Here is a 26,637-nt window from a genome sequence, read left to right as displayed (position 1 = left end):
CATTTGTGCCCCTTATACACAATGCCCACAGTAGTAGTGCCCCTTATACAATGCCCACAGCAGTAGTGCCCTTTATGCAAATGCAATGCCCATTGTAGCGGTGCCCCTGATGCAGTGCCCCCAGTAGTGGTGCCCATTATGCAGTGTCCACAGTAGTGGTGCCCATTATGCAGGGCCCCCAGTAGTGGTAGTGCCCCTTTTGCAATGGGGAGGGGGGGCAGTGGGAGCAGGGTGAACACACAGTGGGGGGGAGGGCAGTGGGAGCAGGGTGAACACACACTATGGGGAGGGGGGCAGTGGGAGAACACAGAGGTATTTTATAAAATATAAAACTTCATAATCCTAAACTTCTAGTGTAGCAGATCAACCAGGCAGTTACAATGCGAACACAGCTTCAGAAGAAAAGAAAACCTATCCAGCAGCTATCCTGCTCTGCTCAGTACTTACCTCACACACAGACAGCAATGCTCCATAGGTGTTGGCCTCAGCGTCTGCATGGACGGTCTTCTCAGGGCAGCTCCTCTTAACACAGAGGGAGAGACAGGCGCGCGATGACGTCATCATGCTGTCTCATTCCCGTCTGAGGGGCTGTGACCAGATTGGAGGAGGCAGGGCGGGCGGTGGACCAAACTGATCATACAATTGTAGCGCCGCCCACCACCACATTAATATGGCCTGGGCAGCGCTAGGGGGCAGGCCAGCCGAGCAAAAAGGGGTGGGCTGGCCAGGCAGGCTTAGCCACTAAAAACTTGAGCAGAGCGGAGCTCATTCAGGCTGATAGCTGCAGCCCGTTTCTAAGCTGGGTAAGGTGGGCGGACGGAGGCGGAACTGGTTCAACTGACGGAACACAGTTCCACCCCGTTCTGGCCCACTTTATCCCCTGATCATTATGTATTAAAATGTTTCATTACTAACGATACAATTGATTAATGTGTGTTTGTGCAGTGGTTTTCCACCTACTTTTTTATATATTTAGTCAACATTTCACTGGATGCATAAACTGCGCTAGATAAAGCTTTCTCCATCTGATCCCTAATAAAGCAGTGCTTAGCAGTAATGCTTAAATACTGTCCCAGTTATAACGGGACTTATTTGTAGGACACCACTTCAGGATTCCACCAACTGGGGTTGGTAATCCCTATTCAACCATCTCATACCTGTATACTGTGTATAACATATTGGTTCCATTTCTCATGGCATATTAATCTGTATGTTCTTGAATCTGCCCTATTACAAGAAACACTCCCTATCTTACATATAATAATATTTAATATACACAGTGTCTCTCAATGGTGCTTTCTAGACATGTCCTGTTTCAGATGTGCCCCAAACTATATAGATCTATTAGTTATTTATCATAATGTGTTTCTCATCCATTTCTCAATATATCTAATCGCTTTTGCTACTCTAAAAAAGCTGAATTAAAGTTTATCGTTTATTTATTTTCATATTTTCTTGGCTCACCGTAATAGAGTCTCTAATGAAACGATCTTACATACTATCAGTGAGTGCCCCTTGTTGGAACACTTTTTTCTTTTTCTATGTATTCTATGAGGTCATACAGATTATTAAACTGCCATCCTGTCTGCCACTGCAGTGTCACTCTGTTTCCTAGATATGTCATGTTTAAAGTTGAACTGCTACATGTTTGTACCTCCCGCTGCTGTCACTTCGCTTAGTCAGGCAGCTAGCTTGGTCCAACTTTTTGGCCTAAACTGGATGAAAACAATATTGTGAGCTGTGATGTGGTCAAAATTAACTGGAAATTAGTGGAAATTAATGTTATTGAGGTTAACGATACTATAGGAACAAAAAAAGCACAAATTATGTGATTTTAGCTTTTTTTGTACATTTTTGGAAAAAAGCCAAAACCAGTCATGGTGTTTTGGCAAAACCAAAACCGGACGATGAATTAAAACCAAAACTGTACAAATTAGAACCAAAACTAGCAAAAATGGTCCAGCGCACATCTCTAGACACATGTGACATTTGAAACATCTGATCTTAGTTTTTTTGTGCTTTGAAATTTTACACAGTAAGACAGAATTCTCAGTATTTACATCTGTAGATATGTGCTCTTGAAACTGCAATAATTTAGCACATACAGTCTATGTGGTCAGCTTTGTAGTACTCAACTCTAATGCTACTACCAAGAAGTCGTACTCTTGCATTAGATGTTGCAGCATCGCCATAGCAACCTCCTCATCATCTATTGCAATGCCAACTGAAGTCAATTGCTGATAGATGTACACTATGTAGACAAAAGTGATTGGAAACCCCCGCACAAGCGAAATGCAAACCATGCATACCATTGCACGAGATGCATGTGGGGGGTTTCGACAAGAACACATCGTAGGGAGGCCCATGCACTTGCAGTTCTACAGAAACAGCAAATGTTTTTTATCAGGATGACTGGTATACAGAAAATTTGGTAACCTGGATGGACTGGCCAGCTCAGAGTTTAGATCTTGAACCCAATGAGAACGTCTCGGATGAATTGGAGTGACAGGTGCATTCTAGACCGACTCAACCTTCTTCAGTGTCATAGTTGGTCACTCTACTTAAGGCGGAATAGCAAAACATACCGCTTGCTGTTGTCCAGGAACTTGTAGACAGTTTTCCAATAAGGGTGTCTGCAGTAATCACTGCACGTGGTGGTCCTACAAAGTACTGACGTCAATAAAATCTTGTTGATTTATTAACTGTCAGTGTTCAATCACTTTTGTCTACATAGTTTATAACATTCTGTCTATGTATTCATTCATGTTCTTACAAGCACTAAACTTTGTTGCATACAATATGCGTCTCTCCTCATTAAGCCTTTATCTTCATAAGCCATTTTCAGAGTTACCCAAATATCATACACTGTAACTTTTCCATGGATAATAGAATAAACATGTGATTCCACTACTAGACCTTCTGTCCCCGTAGCTCTGTCTACAGGGAAAATGTACTAAGCCTTGGAGATAGCTAAAGTACCAACCAATCAGCTTCTGTCACTTTACCGGCTGTGTTTGAAACATGAGTTAGGAACTGATTGGTTGATACTTTATCTCTTTCCACTTTATCTCTCTCCAATGGCTCTATTTATTAACATTATTTTTACTAAAATAAAGTGAAAAAGGGTGTTTTCACACCCTTTTCACATTATTTTAGTTTCACCTGTAGTTATTACAGGGCAATTGGAGTAGAATTCGTAAAATTCTACTCCAAGCCCTAAGTATCACTTATTTTTAGTAAAGCAGATCGCATTTCCTATAATTGTAATGGGAAATGTGATCTGACCACAGTTACTAACAATAAATTGTAAAAAAATACCGGGGGAAGCCCTGTGATAATAACGCCACCTGGAGGTGGCATTATCCAGGGTCTCCCCCAGTTACCGGGCTCCCACTCTGCTCTAACGGGGAGAGCAGAGGCGGGAGCCGGTACCAGTAATCAGCTATATGGTCTAAGCAGACCGCAAGCTGATTACTGTAAAAATAAGAAAAAAAAATTAAACATTTTTTTTTTTACTTACCTGAATCCAGGGACCGGTGATCGGGCCTCCGGTGATGGCTCCTCTCCGGTCAGCTGGTCTCCCATAGTACACTGGGGCCCAGTCATCAGGTGATCGGGCCCCAGTGCAGTATGGGAGATCACCTGATCGGGAAGCCAGGAGAAGATCACCGGAGGCCAGGAGGATGCAGGTAAGTGTAATGAAGGGAGGGGGGGTCGCGGGGGGGAGGGGGGTCATGGGGGTCCGCGATTGCAGGGGCGGGGCTTAGCACCGGAGGTGGGGCTTAGCGTCGGTGGGGGGGTAGTAGCGGTGGTCGGTCGGCGCATGCGCGGGCTCTTAGTCGCGGTATTTTTTCCGAAAATACCGCGACTAGAGTGCGGATGGGATCCGCAGGGACAGAGCTTTATCGCACGCTCTGTCCCTGCAAGGGATTTATAGGAAATTCCTGTGATATTGCCTGAATTCGCAATGCGAATTCACTCGGTAATATCACACTACAATCCGCATTCAATATGCGGATTGTAGTAAATAGAGCCCCAAGGCTTAATACATCTACTCCTGCATCTTCAGGATTTGGAATGTCATCAGGATTGCTAGCAGTGCCAGATTAATGTCTACATGGGCCTGGAGCTGAAATTTATGAAGGGCCTATTGTGTGCCGCTGCAGGGGGTGTGACCAGCACTGCAGCAGTGTGACTGGTGATGTTGGGTCATGACCAGTGTGGTGTAGGTGTGATTTACATACGGGTGTGCAGGGGCAGAACTACCAGCATTGCAGCCAGTGCATTGCATCCCTGTCACCCTTTCCCTGTCACACACTGCCTGTCACCCTCTCCCTGTCACCCACTGCCTGTCACCCTCTCCCTGTCACACACTACCTGTCACCTTCTCCCTGTCACACACTACCTGTCACCTTCTCCCTGTCACCCTCTCCCTGTCACACACTGCCTGTCACACACTGCCTGTCACCCTCTCCCTGTCACACACTACCTGTCACCTTTTCCCTGTCACCCTCTCCCTGTCACACACTGCCTGTCACCCTTTTCCTGTCACACACTACCTGTCACCTTCTCCCTGTCACCCTTTCCCTGTCACCCTTTCCCTGTCACACACTGCCTGTCACACACTCCCTGTCACCCTTTCCCTGTCACCCTCTCCCTGTCACACACTACCTGTCACCTTCTCCCTGTCACCCTTTCCCTGTCACACACTGCCTGTCACCCTTTCCCTGTCACACACTACCTGTCACCTTCTCCCTGTCACCCTTTCCCTGTCACACACTCCCTGTCACCCTTTCCCTGTCACACACTCCCTGTCACACACTGCCTGTCACCCTCTCCCTGTCACACACTGCCTGTCACCCTCTCACCAAGTCCCTGTCACACACTGCCTGTCACCCTTTCCTTGTCAGCCACTGCCTGTCACCATCTCCCTTTCCCTGCCACCCACGGCACTATGAACTTGGGGTGGGGCAGAGGAGGGGGGCCCAAAACATATTTCTGCACATGGGCCCACCAGTCACGAGTTCCGCCACTGGGGGTGTGGCCTGTATTGTGGGTGTGTTTTGACTATACAGTGCCATAACTACAGGTATGCGACTTGTGATGCTGCACAGAGCACAGGGCTCTGGGTCTCATTCAGAGCCGCTCGTAAGCGGCCGTTCGCTCATTCCGAGCGATGTTCGCACATCTGCGCATGCGTACGGTTTGTAATACGCATGCGCGAACCAGTCAGTGCGGCCGAAAATCGTTTGTTCGCTAAAGCGAATGCCTGCTATTTTGAGTGACAGAGGGAGGCGTATGTGGGTGGTAACAGGGGAAGGTGCTTGAAAACGGGGAGTGGAGATCAGAACGCAGGCGTGCTTAAAGGTCAAAACGGGCGTTTTAAGGGTGTGCATAATTAATACAGCAGCGTCACTGACCACGTCACTTGGTTGTTTTATAGTCAGAACTGCTCGCAAAATAGCGGTAGGAAAAACCAGCCACAAGAATAGCGAGCAGCTCATACCCTGTTCGATGTACTCGATTAATCTAATAAATAGCGGACATGACGTATGGTGCGAGCGGCCAAGGGGCGTTTTTTTCAAAATTACGGCCGCAAGTTTTGTTCGCTCGTTCAGACTTAGAGGCGTGAACAGACCGCAAAGAGCGAACGGTTCATTTGAATAGCCACCCCTTTTTTGTGAACGAACGACCGCAAATAGCTTCCGGCTCTGAATCAGGGCCTCTGTTTGCAGCACCGTCGCTACCCCATGGCCCTTGTTACTGGCTAGCAGGGTGTTGCACCCTGCAACCAGTATCACTGCTGCCGTGCTGCCCAGTTAGACACCCTGCAGTCTTTGCAGCATCCTCAGGATGCTCCAGGCAGTGTTGCACTTCCAGGCCCCTCTATGCGACAGCATGATGTTATGCGCTTAGGGGGCAGTGCCGGCACAGGGCGGCCTGGAGCCAGCTGATTGTGTACGTGTGTGACACTCTGGACGGCTTGTATAAAACACACTGACCTGTTTATGTAATCAAAGGCCCTGATTCAGACCCACTCGCGAGCGGCTGTCCGCTCGCAAGTGGGTCGATGTTCTGCACTGAGCATGCGCACGACGGAGGGAGCTCCGTCGTGCGCATGCGCCAGACGTGACGAGCGAAGGAAAGTCCTTCGCTCGTTGTGTCTGATCAAAGAGGGCGTGCTGTCGATGTTGATTGACAGAACGCCCCCTTTGGTGGGCGTGCCTCCCTGACGGGGGCGTTCCCACGGGAACTCCTCCCGTCAGAAGCCGGCCCACTGACATCACTAGTGATGTCAGTGGGAGTGATTTTGGCTCTGATACAGCCAAAATCACTCCGGAGCTTGCGGTTGAAAACCTCAACCGCAGGCTCCGGCTCTGAATGAGGGCCAAAGTTTCAGAACTTGTATTTGTCCTTTTGGTAATCCTGACAACAAAAATTAATACAAGTTCTGAGATGTTGATTACTTAAATGGATTTTAGTGTGTTTTATACAAGCTGACAGTCATAATGTCAACATTCATCATGTTGACATGAAAATTAATGAAAAAATGACTGTGTGTGTGTGTATGAGGGGGGGTGGGGGAGGTTAGGCCCTAGGGCAGGTGTGGGGAACTCTTTGATATATATAACATTATTCACGGGCCCGGTGCAGGCTACACTCCTACACTCCCTCGGTGTAACGTCGCCGTTGATTACAGCAATGCCCGGATCATCCTGAGGATGCTTCGGGGAGCTGTAAGGGCAGTGGTGTGACCGTCTGAAGCGTCCTAAGGATGCTCCAGGCGGCACTGCTGCATAGATTCTGGCTGCAGGGTGCCGTGCTAGGCATGCTGCTAGCCAGATGAGACTAGCAGAAAATAGCTTTGAGGGCCAGACCAAATGACTACACGGGCTTTATATGGCCCGAGGTCTGAGGTTATCCACCCCTGCCCTAGTGGAAGCTAGGCTGTGGGGGAGAAGGATAGGTTTAGACACTGCACTGAGGGTTAGGCACTAGGGGAGGATATAGTTAGATTGCGGAGGGTGGCTAAGGTTAGGCACTACAGGGAGGGTTAGAGATAGGGATTAGGGTTAGGCTGTGGAGGGAGGTTAGGCACAGGGCTAGCTCCAGGGGTAGCAGCCCCCTGTGCTGCCCAGGTGATAGTTGCCTCCTAATTACCATAGGCCATGTTCCCTAAATGACGTTATTTGAGGCGTGCCCGCATGGCACTCCTCCCGTGTAACACTAGGCTGGGGGAAGTCCAGCACTTTGTCACTAGCTTTGCTTCCCCCAGCCCTCTCCCAGCACTGAATGGATGTCGCGCGCATGCGCACAGCATCCATTCAGACTCCGGGGTCCGGCACAGCCGCACAGGTGGAACAGCGGGACAGTGCTGTCCTGCTGAAATCGGTATAATGGGGAGGGGTGCGCCCTCTATGGGGTGGCTCCCCTGTTCGACTGCACTGGTTGAACACCCCAGGAGCTGGCCCTGGTTAGGCACTAGGGGAAGGTTAGGGTTAGGCTGCAGGAGGAGGAGTGGGTTAGGCACTACAGGGAGGGGTATGGATTAGGTTTAGGGATAGGGGGGAATACTCACTAGAAGGCAGGAGCAGCAGAGGTCATGACTGCTGGGACATGGAAGCAGCGCTGGAGCTGCCACAGCCATCAGGAGCATGTAAGTGGGCCAACAGGGATGATATGTCTGTATTCCATCACATATATACATACACATACATACTGTATGTGTATGTATATATATATATTCGTATGTATAATATATGCTCCTGTATCCACCTAATTTAACACAGACACACATATATATATATATATATATATATATATATATATATATATTATATATACACATACATACACACATACATACATACACACAATACATACATACATACATACACACCATACATACATACATACATACATACATACACACATACATACATACACACAATACATACATACATACATACATACACACAATACATACATACATACATACATACATACATACATACACACAATACATACATACATACATACATACACACAATACATACATACATACATACATACATAAATAAATAATACACAGGCCAAACTTTACACTGACCTGTTAAGCTGAAGTGACATGCTGGGCTGCAGTGCCTTCCCTTCTGAACTAGCTGCTGAGCCTGATTGGTCTGGTGCACACAGGCACAGGACACAGCAGTAGGACGGCCCAGTAGGTGGAGCTTACGGTATGTAGGGGCGGAGCTTCGGCGGACAGCGGTGGGCGGGGCTTAGGTCGACCATCCGAGAGTGGGGAGGGGGGGTTATGATGGGCTCAGCTTCGTGCTGCCGGGAGGTGAGTGAGCTGGGCAGGAGACAGGGCGACCCAGGAGGCGGAGCTTGAGGAACGTAGGGGCGGAGCTTTGGTGCCCAGCGGTGGGCGGGGCTTACATCAACCAACCGAGAAGGGGGTGGTGAGGGTTACGATGGGCTCAGCCTCAGCTTCGTGCGGACGAGACGTGAGTGAGCTGGGCTGTCGGTTTTGACAGGAAAAAATACTTTTTTTCCTGTCTGCACTGCAGTCAGTGTATCCTGTGGGCCTATTTACAATGGGAGGCCTGGAGCTGTAGCTCCACCCGCCCCATTGTTAATCCGGCCCTGATTGCTAGTGACCTTCAATCACTTCTCCCACTGTATATGGATTTCCATGGCAAACTTCTATGTAGTATAGTTTTTAAAACCTGCCAGTTTCTCAAAATCCATGCTGATCCCTGCACTATGCATTTCTATCATACAGGTGAATAAGGGTCTGAGCCTATGACCTATTAGCGGAGTGTGAAGTGCAAGCGGACATGCTGGGTACAGAAGGCAGATTCCTACTTCAGGATACAATATACGTGGCCAAGGTACATGCAGTGTTGAATATATAAGTTGTTGGTGTTGGTGGCAGATAGTCCACACATGGTACAGCTTATCCAGTTCTAAGATGTATTGAATCAAGTAGAATATGGTGGTGATCCAGTATAGGCCCTTTATGGCTCTGCAACCTGTAAGTCTCCTGGGTCCATCCATTCTCATGGAATGTCAGGGAGCAAAAATGCTCTGTTAGGTACTAGTGACTACCGAGTCAGTTTACCTTGTAGGGTACTGGATAGGAGGCAATGCAGGAGCGCACACCTTTCAACAATATTTGCACACGCCAGTGACATCACTGAGCCAACAATGAACGGCCAAGGACTTTAATAAAGATATATGTCTATTCATCTGGAAGCTCTGCGAATTTGTATTTTGGGGGCCATGGGGCTTTTTTGTATCTAGTGATACTTTGAGCCAAATGTAATAGGCTGAGAGTTTAGATAATGTAAGAGTAAACTCTCACACTTATTAAACCCCGGCCAATGTAATAGAGTCTGAGAACGTGCAATTTCAGACTCCAAAAAACTCTCACGATTTAAACTCTCATCCAGATGTTTTCCCAACTCGACCAATGTAATAGAGGGAGAGTTTACTGCTAAACTCTCACATTTTCTAAACTCTCACCCTATTACATTTGGCCCTTTGTCTTTGTCACGGTACAGTTGTATGACCCTGATTCAAATTACTGGTTCACAAATTGCGTCTCGCAGTTTATGTTCGCTGCTCACACTTCAGCATTGGAATTTGGATTATCTTAGGGTCGTCATACCAAATTAAAAACCATTAACATGCATACATTTTAGCTTTACCAGGTTTATTAAAATTATTTATTGGTTTGTTTACAAAAAGAAAAAAACGGCACCCCATTCAGAGTTGGACGTAAATGTAGATTGCAATTTTTTTTCCTCCACAACTTGCTATATTTTTTTTTATTGCACAAGCCTGTCTTTTCGCGTTGTGATCCTTTTGACCTGGTGATACGCCCCTGTTTCAGGAGACGGTGGACAGCCACTCCCCACTCCGCCCCCCAAACACTGCAGCATGTCAATCATGCTACGGCTTGGAGGGGGCTCTGCAAGCAAGATTGCAGGACCTTTTCTGCAGACCCCAAAACATCGAAGATGGTGTGATACCATCGGGTTAGCGTACATCTCTGAATCAGGCCTACAGTGCATACATGTAAATCTCTAAATTAATATTTTATAGTGACATAATTCAGGTGTATAGTGTCTACAGCACAGCAACGATTAGCCTCTCGCAGCGAGCTGTTACTTACATACTAACAGCCAGAGACATTTAGCCGTGATTGTCTGTTCCAATATATAAGTGTGATAAGTGTTACTGCCAGGCCAGAGGCGTATCTATAATGAGTGCAGGGTGTGCAGTGCACACAGGACCCTGGGTCCAGGGGGGCCCACACCGCACACGCTGCACCCATTTTTAATACTTACATCCCACGTTGGCAGTAGCAGTGCTCCACTAAATGCCTTGAAAATGGCCTCCGCAGCCATTTTCCCGCCATTTTGCACATTGCGCAGTGGCGAAATCACCAGGATAATGGAGGCCATGCCATTTTCCAGGGCACCTGCGCATTTACAGGAGACTCTGGGCCCAGAGTCTACTGCTGCAAACAGTGCACTGTCGGCCGCCGGGGAGAGAGGAGGGGGCTATGGACGGGGAATGCACACGGGCCCCCTCCTCTCTTAATACGCCCCTGAGTCATGCAATAGAAATAAAGCTTGAACTCTGATTAAAACAAGTATCACTGGTAAAAAGGCAGTTTTGCTCCTTTTCCAGGAAGGGCTGCATTGAATACAATATGCAAATATTAATCATGACGCCAATCTGAGCCTCTCTATATCAGTGGTTCCGAAACATTTTTGAATCACGGCGCCCTAGAGTATCAGCATTGTTTTCATGGCACCCCAAAGCCAAAATTTAGTTATTGAGTTATTCAGAAACATTTTTGTAAAATAGTACAGTGAAGTAAATTGTGCAGACCTTTCATCCTTAGGATCCGTTATGTGGTGGTGGACAGGTTTGCGCTTCTGTTTGTCTACATAATTACATTACATTGACCATAAATAATTTGATTTGGTGCTGCACCACCAACCTGAGGCAATCCTGCAAGTGTTCCACTCCCGACGCACCCCGGGGTGCAGCGGCACACAGTTTGGGAACCACTGCTCTATATGGTTATAAAGTCTCTGGTGGCTTCTTATATCATTACAATTTACACATTAGTACATTATATTATTATACTGGGATATGTTGTAACGTAATGTTCCCTGGGTTTTGATTACATAAAAGACACCAGAGGGTATATTTACTAAAGGTCGATTTTGGTCGATTTTGTATTTCAGGGTATAAATTATACATTTACTAACAGTTGATTTTTTTACTTAATTTTTTAAACCATGTAAAAAAAATCATCTGTTAGTAAATGTGTGATTTAGGGGTATATTTACTGAAAGTCGATTTGGGTTGATTTTTGGTCGATTTTGTGTTTCAGGGTGTCTAAATAACACATTTACTTGGAGATTAGTTTTTTTTACATCGTTTATAAAGATCGACCAAAATCGATTTTTAGCAAATATACCCCAGGCCCCGTAGCTCTATCATTACAAATATTGATGAGATCTGTCTATTTGTGCGAACAGTGCAGACGGCCTTTTTACAGTATGTAGTCAAGAAATATTTAGAAGAATGCAGCTTATGGGTAGAGATCAGCCGGTTATCATATGTAGACGTTCCCCCTGGCATTGGAACATTTGCATGTATATTATGCATGTAAAAAGCGGTGTTCTCATGTTGGATCAACTTGCATTTTCGATTTAGTGAACCTTACATAACCTACCAAATGGACAAATTACTCAGAAACACAGTGATCGGTGACTTAGCGCGCCGTCAGCCTGAGGTGCTGTCTTGTAGGGCCTTAGTGATGCTGAGCTGCAGAGCACGGTATATACAGTAAAGAATATAATAGATAGCATTCAGTTTATACCATAGTCTCATAACCGCAGCAATTTCTGAAGAGATCAATGGCCAACGCCGATGACCTTCAAACTATTTAGCGTAAGTAATTTGCCCATCCTGCAGTCTACAACGAATGGAAAGAGCTAGACCTGACTCCATCGTCTTCATTTTCTCCTGTTGCAACTCCGACTGTCTACAGATCAAAGAGGAAGGCCTGTCTATATTGTCAGTGTGAGTGACAGGCCGGCGACGTGTAATTCCAGAGATGAACACTCAATGCAAAAATAATAATACCACTTCTTTAGCGGGATCAGTAGAATCAAAGTAAAAGTTTCAAACAACTTAATTTGATCCTTTAGGGAGAAGTCCTGCTCGAACTTATCGCAACTTAAGAGGATTTTTTTCCCCCTAATTGCTTCCTGTTTAACCATTTCATTTCTCTTTTTCTATGTTTTGTCTTACTTTGTGTTGGGTAATTACATAAAAATTGGAAACAAAAATAACATTCCGCAGCCGTATATTATTTCAAAATAACAGGATATTACATATATTACACTGCCTACTTATATTATGTCTTCTTTGCATACAAGTATTATGTTTCTGCACTAATGTTGCAATGCATTTTTTTAGGGGTGGGGGACTACAAAATTGTGAATCATTTCCCATATATGTCATTAGGATTGTTAGCTCTGGGGAACAAACTATGTACATACAGACACATGCACATACATATGCAAGCCATGTATATGCTTGTACCATATATATATACATTCAAAAACATCACAGGTGATTAAAATTTCCAAGTAAACACTGTGCTGACATTTTCTCAGACACCGGACTCACTCCCCAGTCAAACCTATAATCTTATATTAGTGCCTGAGGCACAGGAGGCAAAGTGACTTTCCCAAGTTAGCAAGAAGCTGACATCGGTGTTTTAAGTCTCACATTTTCATTGTTCTTTAAGTAGTGAATGTAACCAATATACATCACTACAGAACATGTGACTACTATAAAAATTAGGGGAAATAACTGTGCTATTTGGACTGGTATGTAGAAAAAAATATTTTCACCATGTTCCACATTTTTAGGGTGATCTAGTCTGGGTCTGGATCCAGGAACTTCAAACTATTGCTTTTTTTTTCGAGAGTATTACAATTTCTGTAGCATTGTCACTTATAATAAGTAGAGCAATGCTTTCCATCTCTTGTAACAAATTAATAATTTCTAAAGTTTTTTTTTAAAGGAACTAAGAACTATATGCAATGGGAATCACCTGTAATATATATTTTAATAGAAAACTAAAGAACTTACATTTCCTGCAGCTTCTCATATTTTTCTCATGTGTCCAGTTTTAGTGATCACATTATTTAAACACAATTGTGTCACGAAACACGGATTTCACAAAGGGCAGTAATAACATAGGGCATCGGTTCTCAATCAATTTCTACATGGGTACACCCTGGCAGCCAAGTTGCGTTGTTTGTACTGACAACAATTGCAAAGCAATAAATTTGTAATAAATATAATTGGCATTGGATAAAATGTTTATGCTCCTCTATATTAAAAAGCAAGAAATGTGCCATAAATAAGATTTTATTTTTTTTTAAAAGACACAAGAATAGAATGAATTGTACATATATATTTCTCATATATTACAATTTATAACTAAAATTGTCTACTTTTTTTACCTTTATGTTCTAACAATCGCAGGGATGGATGGAACTTTTAATTTTTAAACTTAATGAGTACATATATCAATATCATAGGCTTAGCTGGATTTAATTAGCTCCAGATCATCTGTTTTATGCAGAAAACACCTGTGATCCTGTTATCAGGGTCCTACTTGTGACACATGGGTGTAAAGATACCTAGGACACAGATTTCTCTATGGGGTCAATTCAGTTAGATGCAAGGGGGCGTATAAACTTTGGCAACGGCAGCGGAAAAAGCCCAATCTCGTCATGGACTTGTGGATTTTTGTACCGAGCCCTACAAAAATCCATGAGTCTGGTGGTACACTTGCTTGTAGACACTGTTGCGTCTAATTGAATTGACCCCCCTATGTGTCTAGTTGTCACACTGATAATCCCCCCCCCATGCCATTGGTAAAAAATGTTCACGTACCCCTGAACATTACAGTGAGTAGTCCAGGTTGAGAACCGCCTCCATAGACAATAAAATTATAACATTTGCAGAGAAATATCATCTTATCCTTTCTAGACCTTCATTATGCCAGACATGTTTTTGTGGTTTTCGTTTAGACACCGGAGGATATTTTTCTGCTAATTGCATTTTTCTTACACACTTACACAGGGAAACACAATTTTGTTGTTTCAGCTTCACTTACAATTTTTTCCATTTTTCTTGGTCAAAGCTATTAGGAATAATTTAGTGTAAAATTAAGAAATAATTGTTTCTACAAGTAAAGACCATGCTGAAAATGTACAGATCCAAAAATGTACAGATCCAAAACTCGCCACCATAGTATCTGAAGCTCATATTCAGCTCTGATGTGTCCTATTTTTAATTACATACTGACGGACACCTTTAATTAAAGACAGCTCACTGTGTCACTAATTCTTGTTATGCCAATTTTACTCTGCAACTAGTGACATCACTTGATCAATGCAGAAATGCTTTTATGTTGATGTGGTTGCAAAAGGAATTTGAGATTTGGAGAATTGGATAATACAGGTTTGAGAATGTTAATGTGAACACCAGTAATCTTCCACTTTATATACTAGTCTGGCGGTTTACTATCTTTATACTGAACTATATTCTGATAGGAAACTATTGTTTTCATCAGCTTATCACAAAAATATGTACCTAAAATAAATAAAAATGTATTAAAAAAAAGTATAGTGCGTTAAAATATTTTTTTTATAACACCATAATAAATGTCTTTTATACATTATAAAATATGATGATCTGACCAAAAAGAGACTCAAAATATTCTTTATAGTAAAATAAATAAAATAAATCAGCAATTAAGAACACCTTTAAAATTCATATTGACAATTGAACGCACATGAAAATAAAAATGCTGCACATCTTACAATGGAGCAAACAGTAACCATTGTATTTGTTCATGAACTTGATAGTTTGGGGTAATATTTTTCAATATCTACACAACAGATGCAGTTATTTTGTGTGGAATAATATTCATAAACAAGGAGCCTATCAATTGACTAGGACTAATTGCATCACTCAGGCACAGTCTGTGATGTCACTTGTATCTAGTGAATACATTGGCTATTTGTAGACAACACATACATGTTACGTATATTATACAGAGACATAACAACTTTGCCTAGTTAGCAAGCCAGAATATAAGCCTCATAGGTCTGTTCCTGTCCATCAAAAATTTGCCCTGATCAATAGGTTAGCATTTAAAATCACAAAAAGTGTATTACAAATAATTTTCTAACTGCCTTGTAACTAGTGCATTGCACAAACACATTAATGTTTTTTTTACTGACGTAGCTCAAGGGTGCACATTTTCTCTAAAAGCATAGCAACCAATAAGACTTTTGTTTTCATTATTTAACCTGTACAACAGCTAGAAGTAGGTTGCTGATTGGTTGCTGTAGTTGTAGTGTAGATTTCCACCTTTGAGCCATGTTGGTAAATATCTATCTGCTTATTAAATTATTTATTTTACTTATTCATCATTTCTCGATACAAATAAAAAACCCTAGACCCTGAGATATATTGGCATTCTAATGAGTTGTCATATCCACCCAAAATGTATCTAAACCAAATTCTATCCACAAACGTGCGTATCTGAGAATTCATATGTAGTCCAAGAACATTAGCTCATCTCTACTTTCAAAAATACTTACATTTTAGCTGAATATATGTATGGCTCATTAAGTACGTATTCCTTGCTCCTTCAAAGTGCATAGTTTACATAGTAATTCAGCTCTGGATAAACAGGTTCTATACAAGGTGTTTACTAATCACCCATAGGGAATAATCTGGTTTTCACATACCACACTTGCCAGTCAGAGACAGTATTTATAATTAAAAATGCAAGTCTTATTTTCTACTGATGATTCATCAGTCTTCTATAGCTACATGGAATATTCCACTGAATGGTTCTGCATAGAAATGCTTAATCACTGTTAATGCCATTATACGTTGACTATTCAACCCACCAGGGTTAAATAAAAAATCGCCCTTCATATTCTTCTAGGATCCCCCACCTCGGTACAGACCATAGAACAATAAATATACATTTATCTACCACTGCCTTCCATCTTGTAAACATTCATATTTGGAATTCTTCTCCTTGTTACATTTGCTGGAAATTTTCAAACAGAACCAGAAATATAATGTAGCTGGGCAGTTGCCAGGAGAGGCATGTAAGGGTGTACTTTTCAAATAAAAGGTAAACTATTATCTTCTTTAAATAACATTTAAAAGCATCAAAGCAAAAAGAAAAAAAAAGAAGAGGAATTTGGATATTTATTTAGAGTGGAAAGAATGTACTAGCATATTTTATAATGTACTCAGCGAATTCTAATTTATTATTTTTTGCACACGCCTTCTTTGGATGTGCTATTCTTATACCACCTTTTAAATAAAGTTTCACAGAGATAACATCTTGAACATTTGTCTTCAATATGTGTTTTTGTTTTTGTTGATGTTACAATTATTTGGGACTGCTGAGTATAGTTTTTTCATTATTCAAAAATAAAAATAATAAACATTGGTATTAAAAAAATATATCAAGAACTAAAGACCTTATTAAAAAAATATGGAAAAGAACATTTAGAATTTTATTTATAATTATTTTTATCTCAAACATAATATGACATTAAAAACATTTTAGTGTTGGTCATTTTTTGTATAAGTGTAGAATCATCCTCCTATAAAAAAAAATCTGTAAACTAAATAGTGGATTACAAACATGTTTATGACCTTTAACATTCATTAAAATTTATTGGAAAGATAATAAATCTCTAGTGGATGTCAGACAGAGCTCTTTTCCTCTTAATTTTAAAAGCCGTGTTCGAAAGATCTAAAGGCCAAAACTCTTGTGAATTTTTTTTTAACAAGACCCGTTCTTGTTCTTTGTGCTGTAAAATGGTGTTTACGGCTTCTTAGGTTGTGTTTGAAAGAAAAGGATGTATATGGAAGGGAAGGTTATGTAAAATCTACAGGTTGTTAAACTAAAAACCCTTTGCGATCAGTCTTAAAAAAAAATATTTAGAAGATTGTAGTCTCATTTTGAGTTCTTTATGCTCGCCTGTTTATTAGATCCATGCCAAGATCAATATATTTGTGTCCAGTATTATGTTGATGAAAACAATCTGATCTGTTGAAGTGCCGGAAGCTCGCATAAGCAATGTCTATAGATTGGGTGGTAACATTTCTAAGGAAATTTGCAGAGAAAAAGAAAATAATTCTGTTTCCCTGCTAGAGTTTAATGTCTCGTAATTACTATTATAATCGTAATTGGAAACACATAATTGAAGCAAATGGAATAGAGTCACATAAATACTGTGTACTTAGTGCTTAATGTTAGCATGTACTGTGTGAATTTAAGTATGAAACAAATTACAATAAACAATTTATAATAATTCAATGTTATCTACTTAAGCATTTATTATTATTATTATTATTATTAATAATAATAATCATAATAATAATAAAAAATATAAATATTAATAATATTAATAATATTAACAACAACAATAAATAATATTTTATATTGGATAAATATTATTGTGCATGTCACATTTTTAATGTCAACATTATTTATTTAGGGAACTGTAAGTTAATAAAATGTGTAGAATTCTTTGTTAAGTTGTGCCTTATGCCCATCTAATACATAAGGGTAGATTTACAAAAACACCTAAAAAGGAGAAATGGAGGTGTAGTATATAGCAACTAATCAGATTCAAGCTATCATTTAGAACAGTTTATAAAATGAGAGATAGAATCTGATTAGTTAATATGTGCAACTTTTCTGATTTAGAGGTTTTCCCCATATTGTTATCACATCCCTCTGTGCATGTCATTCAGGCAATTACTGTATGGTGTTAATTCTTCTTACCTGCAGTTTGTGTAGCCAATAATGTTATACTCCACCTCAATGATGTATTACCCACTATTTTGCATAATGCCACACACATCATATACACAAACCATTTATAGCATTCATAAGGAGGCTCTGAACGAGATTAGGGAATTATGAGACAGAGGGGAAGATATATTAAACTTTCCTAAAGAGGACAAGTGGACATGTTGCCCATAGCAATCAGCTATCATTTTATAGAATGTGCTACATAAATGATAGTTAGAATCTGATTTGGACGTAACTAGGGTGGTGTGAGAGGTTCTACCATACAGAGTGCAGTGCCCTGTGGGCGGAGCCATCGCTGCCCTACGGAACCTGCATGTGGCTTGCAGGGTGCCTGCAATGGCACCCTGCAGCCACTAGCACTACTGCAGAGCCACCCAGAGGCTCCAGGCAGGCACACAGCAGCCTATATAGCTGCTTGTAGCATCCTTAGGACTCTGGGCAGTGCTCTACTTAACAGACCGGCAGTCATGACATCAAATGTTTAGGGGGAGGGGCTGGCACAGGCATAAAGCCCTGTTATAGCACTGTATGGGCAACACCTCCACTTGTCATCTGTAGTAGGTTTGATAAATCTCCCCCAGAGACATGAAGCATGGCACTCCACTGAACCCCAAAACAATGATGTCATTCCTATCCACAAGTAAATCCCATTGTTTTGTTAATCACAAGTATTACATTCTGTGCTTGCATGCATTTGTGATAATTGGCTCATAATGTAACACAAAAAGATATGCAGAAATTGTATAACTCTGAAATATTATCTGTAAAATTGTAAAGCAAAATCCCATTTTCACTAGCAAAGTATAGTACTGTAAATGTTATGCAATAGGCTACAATCTACATATAAAAATGTTTGCAGCATACAGCATATACAAATCCACATGATCATAAATGACTAAGGGCTCTATTTATCAACATTATTTTTACTAAAATAATGTGAAAAATGGTGTTTTCACACCCTTTTCACATTATTTTAGTATCACCTATAGTTATTACAGGGCAATTGGAGTAGAATTCGTAAAATTATACTCCAACCCCTAAGTATCACTTATTTTTAGTAAGCAGATCGCATTTCCCATAACTGTAATGGGAAATGTGATCTGACCATAGTTACTAAAAATAAATGTGAAAAAAATACCGGGGAAAGCTCTGTGATAATAACGCCACCTGGAGGTGGCGTTATCCGGGTCTCCCCCAGTTACCAGCCTCCTGCCCTGCTCTAACAAGGAGAGCAGAGCCGGGAGTCGGTCCCAGTAATCAGCTGTGTGGTCTAAACAGACCGCAAGCTGATTACTGTAAAAAAAAAAGAAAAAAAAAATAGTAAAAAAAAAATTACTTACCTGACTCCAGGGACCGGTGATCGGGCCTCCGGTGATGACTCCCCTCCGGTCAGCTGGTCTCCCACAGTGCACTGCTGCCCGGTCATCAGGTGATCGGGCCCCAGTGCAGTATGGGAGATCACCTGACCGGAATGGAGAACATCACCGGAGGCCCGGATCATGCAGGTAAGTGTAAGGGAGAGGGGGGTCGCGGGGGGTCCGCGATCGCGGGGGCAGGGCTTAGTGCCAGGGGTGGGGCTTAGCACCGGAGGGGGGGTAGCTGCGGCGAACGGTCGGCGCATGCGCGGGCACTTAATCACGGTATTTTTTGCGAAAATACCGTGATAAGGCTCCAAAGGGGATTAGCAGGGACAGAGCTTGATCGCAAGCTCTGTCCCTGCAAGGGATTTGTAGTAAATCCCTGCGATATTGCCTGAATTCGCAATGCGAATTCACTCAGTAATATCACACTACAATCTGCATTACCAATGCGGATTGTAGTAAATAGAGCCCTAAATCAATTATAAATCAGCATAGTAGGGCAATTTCTGACCATAAAAGAGGATCATACATCATCTGATAAAGTCTATTCAATGAAAGGTATTATCCTTACCTAGCTATTGATTGCATTAATTGGCATGTATACTCTATACTTCTTTTCATCTTTGGCTGGCATCAATTTACCTTATAAACAAAAAGCTAAAAATATTGCTACCAGTAAATTAGAGGGAAAATAAAAGGAAATCAACAATACTAAGGGGCCTATTTATTAACATTATTATTGCTAAATGAGAGTGAAAAATTGTGTTTTTACACGCTTTTCATTTTATTATAGTTTCACATAAATTTACTAAAGGGCAATTGGAGTAAAATTCGTAAAAATAAAAAAAATTGTAATGGGAAATGTGATCTCCCCAGATTTACTAAAAATAAAATGTGAAAAAATACTGGGGGAAGCCCTGTAATAATAATGCAACCTGGGGATGGCATTATCCAGGGTTTCCCCCAGTACCCCGACTCCTGTTCTGCAGAGCCGGGCCCCAGTGATCAGCTGTGTGGTCTAAATGGAGGGGCCGATCGCGCACACGGGGGGTCACTATAGCCGCCAGCGGCAACATGCGCAGACACATTCTTCCTGTATTTTTTATGAAAGATACATGGAGAAATGTGCAGACAGGATATCGCAAGCTCTGTCCCTACAAGGGATTTATGATAAATTCCTGTGATATTTCCTAAATTCGCAATTCGAATTTAGTTAGAAATATCACACTGCAACTGCATTTTAAATACGTATTGTAGTAAATAGGGCCCTAAGACAAACGAATAAAATACGGGAAATTGTCCCAAATTTATTTACAGCATTATGCGAAATAGGAGGACACATAATACATAGGGAGGCCAATGTTTACATGTATTAGGCATTGCTGTGTAAACCTCTCAAATATGCTTTTTAATCATATTTTTATTGCTGTATAATTTAATAATTTGCAGGTAGTTTTATGTAGTTTACCCAATAATTAGGAGAAGATAATTGTGGAAGACAGAAGTACAAGATTTACAACACACAAATTATTTATATAACTAACCATTATAATTTGGCTTAGTTGTTCCCTTTATAGATATATAATATTTTTTTTCCCACTGTTTCAGTTATGGTTATTTTCTACCAGTTAAAGACTAAAGTTTTGGAAAAATGATAGAAGGGAACTAGTGACAGTAATAATATAAAAATACAGATATTTGACAGAATATAAAACATGTAAAAAATTCTGTAAAATCAAGAGCTCTCTCACCGGTGATTTAATTCCATCTAAAGATCTATTTAAAATTTTAGTGCTCTCAACACACTGTTCACTCAACTTAATTTTTCATTAAATTAATCAAATGAAGAGTCACCGCTCCAAGGGCAACTGTGTAACATAATATGTAATCCTTGTCAGTTTGACATTAACCCATTCCATGAGGAGCAACTGCCACATTAGACAATTGGAGGCCCAAGACACAGTGTAAGGATGGGGTAACTCTATTGCAGAGACAACAAGCACAGAAATCATAGCGACTTAGGGGGTGGGCGAAGCACAGAGAGAAGGCATGTTGTACCCTATGTGGGCTATAATAAAATATAATCTGTCCCTATCAGACCCTATGCAGCTTCCTCTGAGGCCCTTTACAAAATTCATTGTCCCTTATACAATGACCAAAGCTTCCTTCTACTTCTCAATTAAGATACACAGCCCCACTTCTAATACCCATAACATAGGAAAATTGGGCCTGATTCAGAGCCACTCGTAAGCGGCAGCTCTTTCGCTCCCAGCGATGTTTGCCCAACTGCGCATGCGTACGGATCGTTATACGCATGCGCGAACCAGTCAGTGCGGTCGAAATTCATGTGCTCGCAAAATAGCGAATGCCTGCTAATTTGAGTGACAGGATGAGGCATATGTGGGTGGTAACAGGGGAAGGTGCTTGAAAACGGGGAGTGGAGATCCGATCGCAGGCGTGCATACAGGTCAAAACGGGCGTTTTATGGGTGTGCATAATTAAAACAGCAGCGTCATTGACCACGTCACTGGGTTATTTTATAGCCAGAACTGCTCGCAAAATTGTGGTAGCAAAAACCAACCACAAGAATAGCGAGCAGCTCATACCCTGTTCGATGTACTTGATTAATCTAATAAATAGCGGACATGACGTAGGATGCGAGCGGCCAGGGGGCGTAGTTTCCCAAAAAACGACCGCAAGTTTTGTTCGCTCGTTCAGACCTAGAGGGCTGGACAGACCGTAAACAGCGAACGGTTCATTTGAATAGCCACCCCTATTTTCAGGACGAGCGAGCGCTAATTGCATCCGGCTATGAATCAGGCCCATAGCCCCAAGTGGTTATTTCTAATTCTCTATGCAATGCCCTGATTCTCCCAGCTCCTCCCCTTGGAAGGTCACACAGATGAGAATTAATTATAGGACATAACAAATGACCTTGTGCAAGTTGAAATTCAGGTTTGTCAATCCTGTGATGACTAGTAGGTCAGCAGATAGAGCTAAAACTTATTTCACCCTAAGGCTAACCTTGTAGTGGTCAGTGTATGCTGGACACAATCCACCTACACATACAAAATAGGATTTACACTACAGTAACAGGTTTGAAAACAAAACAGCTGATAACCCTTTTGGTTCACATCTAATATAACTGTTCCATAAACGCCAGAGCCGTAACTAGACTTTTTGGTGCCCTGTGCCAGAAAGAGCTTTGGCGCCCCTCCCATTTTTCAAAGGGACATAATGCACCCAAAAAGGGCCATGGCTTCATGGGGAAGGGCCAGGAAAGAGATAGGAGAGGCCAGGAGCTGCTGGGGATGAAATAAGAGGAGGCTACAGTACAAGTGAAAATGATAATAAACAGAAATGTGACAGGCTCAAACAGCGCCCCTTGACCTGTGGTGCCCTGTGCGATGGCACCGGCCGCACTACCCTAGCTACGGCCCTGATAAAAGCTACACTTTTTGCATGAGGTCCGCTGAGCAGGCAACTCCATTATAAATGGTGATGCTGTGGGCGCCATAAGTGGACTCCTGACTACTAACACCTTCTGAGTAGCATTCCATTCGATGGCTGCAAAGAGCTTTTATACCGGGCAGTCGATTCCCCCCAGTGTCAGGACTATGACAGATCTCGAAGCCTGGAGCATATGGGCCTGATTCAAACCCGCTCGCACACAGACTGTCGTCTATTTGCATTGTGCTCATGCGTACACATTGCAGTGCGCATACCAGTCTGAGTGATCGGAAAGTGTACGCTCGCTGCGCATAGACTGCCCAGCTAAGTGAGTGACAGGAGAAGCCGTTTGTGGGTGGTGACAAGGGTTGGTCTTTGAAAACGGGGGAGTGGAGCTGCGAACGCAGGCGTGCCTGAGCATCTTAACGCCGTTTCAGAGGCGTGCATAATTAAGATGCAGTGTCATAGTACACGTCACTTGGCTGAGTTTTACACTGAAGTGCTCACAGTGCTTGCAGTAGGGTATGGTCAACCACAATCGCTGTGTTCGCTTCCGATGGTACCGATGGTTGCATACACATCCTGGATATGACGTGCGCAAGTGGGCGTCTTAAGACAGGCTGGTGGGCGTCTGCCTACACAGAGCGATCGCTTGCCAAGACATAGTGGGCGTGCTTATGCCTTGCTGTGCGATCGCCTGCCTTGCTGTTAGTTAGCCGAATTTGCATATGCATGTAGCGAGTGGGTCTGAATCGAGCCCTATATATACCATCCTCAACAATGTAAAGTCTAGGAATGCAGCTGGGATGCCGGTCAATCCATTCTGGTGCGTGGTATGGTTGGGGAGCGGCCAGGAACATGTAGGGCCCATTTCAAAGGTGCACGTGGGTCCATTTTGCGGACGGATACATGAATTTGGAATGAGGATATGCAACTAAGAGCAAAAAATTTATCAAAAATCATAACAGTGCATTGGAAAAAATCAGAAGAATATTTTGATTATTATCGATTTTTTTGACATGAGTCCTTTAGATAGAAAGGACAGCAGGAACGAGATTTGAGCCGTTGCTAGAACTGTAGAGATGGGGTCTTTTTGCCGAAGGTAACTCACATGCCATTTAAATGAATATCTTGTATATCTAGTTAACAAGTACATGTGGCTTCTTAAATCTGATGTGAGAGGAAATGTACTATGGAACAAATATTTGTCTGGAGCGAAATTCCAGTACATGTAGCAATAGACAAAACTTATATGAAAGCATCGCCAGGAGATGAAAAACACGCCCGAGCTTGTCAGTCATCATCATTTTCTTCACCGTTATTTTCTGAGAAAACATTGAACGAATTGCTAATAAAAAATTGCTCAGCCAAATCTAATATTTATTTTTAAATTTTCAATGGCTTCCAGCTCTTAGACAAGAGACATGTCCTCAACACAGTGATGTCATGGTTGGAGCTTCCCTAAATCCTAAACATCAATCCTTTGCTTAAAAAAAATAAAAAAAAATCACCCGTCTTGTATAATTATACAACGAGGAGTATTCTAAAATGTAATTTTGGGGTTTTTTTACATTTCAGCATATTATTGTATGTGAAAACTCTGTGTCTTCTTTTTACTGCTGTCTCTCAGAATTTGGCATTTTGAAATGCTGGCTATAGAAGGACATTTAAACATCTTTAAACTTTATTGGGAACACATGTGAAAAGCTCTGTCTTCTGATGTGTGCGAAATAAAAAAGCTTTTCAAAAATGTCTAAATACAACTACCGAAATGCATCATTTTGTAGGATCTGGCTGACATATATTAAAGCTGGTGCAAAATAGACAGATGCTTTTGCTGGTAGCAACTAACTCCTAAGGGGTATATTTACTAAAGTGAGAGTTTTTAGAAGTGGAGATGTTGCCCATAGCAACCAATCAGATTCTACTTGACATTTAACTAGCACCTTCTAAAAGATAATAGCTAGAATCTGATTGGTTGCTATGGGCAACATCTCCATATCTAGAAACTCTCACTTTAGTAAATTTGCCCCTAAGCGTCATTTTTATAGTACGGTTTGCAAACTGCAGATAAGCTTCTATCGGACCATACCCTTTCTTGGTCCATTCATTAGCCGCGTGACAGAATGGTGGGCCTGAATCGGAATCGGGTCGGACGCACTGCTGATGTTGGTCACAGTCGAGTGATTTTTTTTTTGCTACTGTGCATGTGTCTAAGTCATTTTGCACGTGCGTTAAGAGTCCATGCTCACAGAGGCGCAGATGCACGGCTACAAAAGTGTGCTAAAAATGTTATCAGCGTTCCTAGGTGATGTTATGAGGTCGCACGGAAATGGTCCCACTTATGCGCGTGTTATGGGAGTGAGTGGGGCTGTTACTGAAGTGGTTGCTAACTCAGGGGGTGATTTAGCTTAGGATGGAATTGCAAAGCTGCATGCACGTAGCCGTGCCATTCCGTCCTTACTAATATGCAAATGCAGCAGGTGGTGTATGACACCTCCTGTTGTATTAGCGATCCCAGCACTGCGACCAAACTCGCAGGCTAGTATCACCATTGCGACCATCGGTCGCAATGGATGGTGCTGGGCCGCCGGCTAGCTGAGTAAGCCTCAGCTTACGCAGGCTGGCCGGCTTGCGAGGCCAGGAAACTGCGTCTGCGGACGCAGCCCCTGGCCTTGCTACTCCCGAAAATCGGGGCCGACTAGCTCCATTTCCGGGAACACCAGCCATCGCCACACTGCCCCTTGTCAATCAGGCAGAGGCATAGCTGGGCCTGCGTGTGATCACGCAGGACCTGTTCTGCACACGTGTTCAGAATTGCGCGTCTGAATTTGGCCCTTAAGGCGTTTAATCGTTCACACTAGAGACTGTATTTGGATGGAGAATCTGCACCTAGCAGGGGGCTGAGGCAAGTTTTGAAGGTTGCTTCTAAAGACGCACCAAGCGTGATTGCAGCATCTGAAGTGAGCGTCTCAGTCTATGCACATACAGATGCACAGCTGTACCCCAGGGTAGAGTTTGTAGTGGCAATTGCATAAAGTCACAGTCAAATCACTGGTAAAGACACAGACACGAATGCCACTGTGTCATACATATTGACATTTAAGGACTCCTTTCCAGGAGCAGGCGGGAGCTGAGTGGCTGGTCGTTTATCACTTTTCAACTTATCACTTTCCAGATCTTCATACATCCGCCCCTGACTGTTTTATTATATATATCTATCTATCGGTATATATATATATATATATATATATATATATATATATATATATAGCAAAACAACAAAGCTGCGGCACTCAGAGGCTGGTTGTTGAAATAAATATATTGAAAGGCGTCACATAATCGATACCAACGTTTCGGAGCACAGACCTCCTTTGTCAAGGTGTAACAAAGGAGCTCAGTGCTCTGAAACGTTGGTATCGATTATGTGACAGCTTTCAATATATTTATTTCAACAACCAGCCTCTGAGTGCCGCAGCTTTGTTGCTTTGCTTTACATCCATTTGTCGCTGAGGGCACCGGAGCCAGCTGTTTTTCAAAGGAGGAGTGCCGGACCGCAGAAATCTTTGTATGTATATATATATCAAATTGGGGGAAGGGCTAAGGAGGAGAGTGGATCTTTATAGTGGAAATAATGCTCGACACTTTTATTTATTTATGGACATTGTTTTTTGTGCAAAAGGATCTTTTGTTTGATATATACATATATATATATATATATATATATATATATAATAAGCATACATATGTGTGTGACTGCATTTTGTTAAACAGATTTTTTGGATGGGGGTCAGTTACATGGGTGACGTCATGTAACCGACGAGGTCTGTGCCAGGTGGTGGCGTAGCATGGGCG

This window comes from Taudactylus pleione, unplaced genomic scaffold (assembly GCF_031769625.1).
Source record: "Taudactylus pleione unplaced genomic scaffold, aTauple2 ptg000306l, whole genome shotgun sequence".
NCBI lineage: Eukaryota > Metazoa > Chordata > Amphibia > Anura > Myobatrachidae > Taudactylus > Taudactylus pleione.
Note: the sequence above shows the minus strand (reverse complement) of the source record.